Here is a 6,000-nt window from a genome sequence, read left to right on the forward strand (position 1 = left end):
CACAGTTTGATTATAAACTAATAATAGGAAACTACAATTTTATGTAATATATCCTGCATCTTAAATTCGAGTTTCTTATACATTTACGATCATACTAGGATCTCTGTCCCAGATATTGTCTAAAGGGAAGGCACCAGCTTTTGTTAGCCCTGCTGTGTAATTTGAGGTGTTGAAGTCATGTTGAAATAAACTTAACATATGGGTAATACAGGAAGCTATTCAGTTTCATGAACTAATTGTAATTATTCTGCACGTTTCAGTTTTGTTTGAAAGTGTCAAAGGAAGTTTAGTTTGGTTCAATTTTGTGATATCTATATATTTATTTGAAACATGTTGACGGCACTTGTAGCACATTCTTTGATATCTCCTATGTTTACATTGTATAAACAGGGTTTGTAATATAGTGTTCATATCCACATTTGACAGCTTAAAACTCAGTTGCAATTTTGTTTGTAAATTTAAAATTTTTGAATTGGGTTGACTGCAAATTGTAGCATTGTTAATTGAGAATTCTGAAATTGTATTAGCTTGTTTTATTTTATGATATTGTGGCATTTGAAATAACACACCAGAGGGCACAGAAGTGAAAGTTTCAAGATTAACATGACATAAGTTGAGCCCTATTTGGTGTTGCAGAAGTACCTGAACATGATAAGACTACAACTTACCAATGGTAAACATGTACATAAAACTTGTTTATTAGCTTTAAGGTTGCCATCGTATGCCTTTCACGAATGTGGATGTTATCTGTCGTGTAGTAGATCATCTAACTTTTCTCTTGTGTTGTATTCATGTTTCTACTGTAAATTTATTTTCTGAAAGTGTTTAAAAAGGAAGGAAATCTTTTTAAGTTACATTCTAAAAATTCTTTGGGCTAAAAAATTAAAAAGCATTCATTGGAGCTAGTCCAATGTGACCAGTAATATATACAAGATGTAGGAATTCTGAATGAGTATGATGTGTATAGCCAAATTCTGTTTTATTTTGAACATGTAAAGAGTTATGCATATTTCATCATAATTTATATTTAGAATAAAATTAAAATGTTGCATGAATCTCATGTTAACAGATCTTAAAGAAATATGAGGGTAATTTGAAAAGTTCTCGGAATGAAATAAAAGATAATGTACCTCAGTTTTTTATTTTTCAATATAGTCTCCCTGTATACAATTACATTTGGTCTATCGATGTTCCAATGCCTTTATTTCATCTCGAAAATTGAATTCCTCCAGGCCTGCAAAATATTCATCAACTCTGGCTATCAGTTCTTCATTTGAAGAGAATCTCTGTCCACCAAGGAAAATTTTGATCTTAGGGAAGAGATGATCAGGCGAATAAGGCTGGTGTGGCAACAATTCGTATCTCAGTTCGTATATTTTTGCCATGGCAACGCACATGTACGGGCATGCATTGTTTTGATGGAACAGGACTTTCTTCCTTGTTAAACCTGGCCTTTTTTTCGCGTATTTTTTGCTGTAGTTGGTCCAGGAGGTTAGCGTAGTATTGTCCCGTAATTATTTGACTAGTGGTAAGATAATCTATCAACAGAATCCCTTTCGCATCCCAGAAAACTGATACCTTGACCTTTCCAGGCTGACTGTATTGTCTTTGCTTTCTTTGGTGGTGGAGAATCAACATGTTTCCACTGCTTTGACTGTTGTTTTGTCACTGGGGTATAATAGTGGACCTATGTCTCATCTGTGGTCACAAACTGGCGCAAAAAATCTTGTTGGTTTTTCTGAAAACTAGCCAAATATTGTTCAGACATTTGCACTCTGATACATTTTTGATCCTGTGTTAACAGTCGTGGCACCCATCTAGCAGATAATTTTTTTATACCCAATTCCTCTGTTAAAATGTAATATGCCCGTTCATATGACATCCCTACAGCTTCAGCAATTTCTTGCACTTTGTCTGCGATCCTCCAAGACCATTGCAATTGCAATTCCTGGGGTAGTGACACATCTTTGCCAACCAATACGCATATCATCTAAGCTTTTGCGACTAAATTTAAACTCGTTGGTCCACTTGTCTACAGTTGAGTATGAAGGAGCAGAGTCCCCCAGTGTGTTCTGAAAATCAGCATGAATTTCATTTGCTTTCTTATCTTTCTTTACTAAGTATTTTATCACTGCTCGAATCTCGGTTTTTTCCATCTTCACAAATCACTACACAGGAACAACAATCAAGAGGCATCTGCACCACAACTCTCTATACAGAGCACTCATGTGCCACATGTTTACTCATGAAGGATGTCTAATCATTATGCAAGAACCGGGTTGTGCTAGTGGTGACCTCTGTTGGTGATTCTGAGAACTTCTCAAACAACCTTCGTACATGTTGAAACAAAGAAAGCAGTAGTATTATATTTCAGTTCCACTGAAAAGGTGCGTCTCTTGAATGACATTTAGTGATTGGCCCCATGACCACACACGTGGTAGTTGTAAACTTTGTCTTCAGTTGCTCTTACTTTCAATTTAATGGCATTAAGATACACTTAAAGGATATCATGAATACACATTAAACTGCTCTACAATACTAATTTTTGCTGGAACTCTAATTGAAGAAAACAGTTTTTCCTCTGAAAAATAACTTTGTATGTGAAGGAATCTTGAAGAGAGCACAAGAAAATAATTTAAACTTAACTAAATTAAAGGACAATGGCCTATACTCTAGGCCACATTACCTATTTTATATTGACTCTTACATTTATTTTTTGTACTAAAAGCCATGAAATTGTTTAAGCATAAAGTCTTCAGTTCATTGTTACTTGTAAAAAAAATCTCAAATTTCGTTGATAATTTCCTTTCCAACAGCTAGTGAGAAGCAGCTATAGTTCAAGAAACAATTTTGTTTTTTAATTTATATAATATACAACAAATGTAAAATTATCTTTATATAAACGACCCATTTTTGATTTTGTTTTATTATGTCTGAAAATATTCATCAGTAATATGTTGAGGTATTGGAATCTATGAAGTAAATTGTATTTAAATGAAATGGTTCTGCAGTATTTTATTTAATAATTTTATATTTCTAATTTTGAGCATCTATAGAAATTGTTCCAATGTTAGGAGCCAATATTCTTGAGACCGTGCATGTGAACTGATTGGTAACAGCATTACTTTTAATGTAACTGTATGTATCGAAGGTTTTTGTTTGGCTATGTGGACAATTGTTAAGAATAGATGATAATGCCTTTCGTTAAAAAACCTATATTGAACACACAAAATCTGTCCTGGAAGAAATATGTTGTATAGTTTTGGGAGGTACATGGTGAAGATGTTGTTATAAATACATACAGTATTTAAAGAGGATACTTTGATGTAGTTAATGTTCTTGTTATTAAGATTCTCGATACCTTCTCTATTTCTCTCTCTTCCTATTTGTAGTTCAATAATTTTGTAGAGTAATGATTTTAGTTTACGTTACCTTAACAATATAGAATGAATTAAAATTTTGGTTCTCTCCAGGGTTGCCAACTCTACTGTATTATTTTCTCATATGTTGTAGTTTTCCGGGTTTCTCCTTTGTTCTTTGCACCTGGATAATGTATTTCTTGTATTAGAAGTCCGGTATTATGAACATTTTATTACAATTTATAATTATAATTTGCGTTTTTCATCAGTTTCGCAGCCTTCTGATGAAATAAGAAAAAATTATGTAGTAGACTTTTGGTATTTCACCCTGTCCTGGAACTTGACATTGCCAACATTTCGAAACTACTTATAGGGTTCTATCATCAGGACAAATAGATACGACTTGAGAAGTCACCTGCTTCATTGGGCTTGTCATATCTGGCTACTCCAAGCAACTTTGCTGGACATAATGGGCCCAGTCTTTTTGTCCAGATGATGTAATGTGTATGTAGTTCCGAAACATTGGAAATGTTAAATTCCAGTACGTGGTGGAATACCCAAAAGTCAGTCTATTTCTGAAGAACATCTCAAAATCTGTGCGTCAGTGGCTAACCATGACAATATCTTTGAAAAATATTGGAGTGCAAGAGGTCAAATGACTTTATTGTCAAATGCCTGGCATTAGAAAACAACTACTACTTCTGAAGACATTCATTATGAAAGTCTAAAACTCATACAACAAAAATTGTTTAATAAAGTGATAGGCAAGAGTGATGATTGACTCATTAGAGAATTAAATGTTCCAAAAATGTACAAATTTTACATGAATGTTTACTTAATTTTATGCATAAATTAGACATTAAAATTAACTAATAAAATGTGCTCTTCATATTGAATTAGCCTTACTGTGCAGTTATGATTTTGATGTAAAATTATGCCAGTCCTTTCTGTAAAAGCATGTCAGTTATCTATATGAAATTTTGTTGATTCCCTAATTTCTCTTATTTTTATCCTCCCCCCCGCCCCGAAAAAAATAATTGGTAATCCTAGTTTTCTCTTTGGTAAAGAGAATTTTAGACTGGATCTCCATCGAGTACAAATCAGTATATAATTATATAATAACCAAAGTGTTGCTAAATAATTATTGCAATGCTCACATTGTTAGTAAAATTTATGGAGTAGTAGTACTCTTAAGATATGAAAACTCGCATAATGAAAGCCTCACGCTTTAAACGTAATGTTTCATTGTTCTGTATACCATTCAGCTTGTCCTAAAATATTATAAGAATGTTTGTTCTTATGACAGTTTTGTACAGCAGAATGATTCTTTTAAGTTCCCAGGTATTAGTTCTGTAACACGTACACTGTTTTTTAATGAGTCTCGGGAATAATTCTTGTTGATTATATGATTCCAACAACCATATGCGATCTCAGATGACTTTCAGTTTTGCAACTATATTTTGAGACATTTCTACAACGTTTTGTAACTGCTTACAGATTACAGGGTCATATCACATTAGACCTGAATAAAACCTGTAAATAGTTCCGAAACTTCGGACAATTTAAATACGATAGAACATCGATTATGCTTAAAAGGAATGAGAATAATAATAAAAAGAAAGAATAAGCTGTACAGCATGCAATTGCCTTATTTTTTAAGACAGTCTCACTTGTTTCTATTGAAAACATTGATACATATTCTAACATCAGTTTAAACTGTGACATTGCACAGTACAGTACTTGAAAACAACACATCGTTGTTGTGTTCTTGACATTAACTCCAATTAAGGGGAGTGGGTAGTGATCCCTGTGCAATTAAAGAATTTCAGTACAAAAGTTTAATTCAAAATTTTTAGGCTTTTAGTTTTCAGATTGGAGTAAAAAATTCCACAATATCCTCTATCACACTCTGGTTTTCAAAGACTGTATTTAGTATTCACTATGTGTGCGTGTGCGTTTTTTTTATGTTCTCAATGTCCTAACTCTCACAACAAAAATATTTCTTGTTTCCATATACAAAGTTCGAGATGTCAGCTTTTTAGTCCAAAATCTCCTCCTCCCATTCTAATTGAAATTATGAGTTACTTCTGAAAAACCCTGTTTACATATTATAGATATATGAATAATGAGCATACTGTAATACAGAAGCAGAGACCACTGTAAGGGATAAGTAGTGGCAGATGTGTTACAGAAAATTCCTTCAAAAACGTTAGATATCCTGACAGATTTATCTGAAACTTGCTTTTGGCGAGGTAGGCTATGTCATATCAGCCAAATCATATTTATCAGATAACATACTGCGGAGAAATTTTAATTACTTCACCTTTCATAAACAACATAGAATATGTACAAAACCAAGCTCTCAGACTCATTACTGGTGGAATTAAAACAACGCCAATAGATTCTATGAGATTCCTCCTAATATTAACAGCATCAAAATGACAATAGAAGAAAAAGCACTGATTCAATATGAAAAACTTATCAGATTACCAGGAAACAATTGGCATTCATACAGTCCTCTCTGTAGATTGAAAACTCAAAAAAGTTTCATATCCATTATTCAAGAATTAAAACAGAAAATCAATATCCCGAATTTAAAAGAAAACTTACAGATTAAACCAAACCCTTTAACTCTATTAAA

This window comes from Periplaneta americana, chromosome 5, assembly GCF_040183065.1.
Source record: "Periplaneta americana isolate PAMFEO1 chromosome 5, P.americana_PAMFEO1_priV1, whole genome shotgun sequence".
Taxonomy (NCBI): Eukaryota; Metazoa; Arthropoda; class Insecta; order Blattodea; family Blattidae; genus Periplaneta; species Periplaneta americana.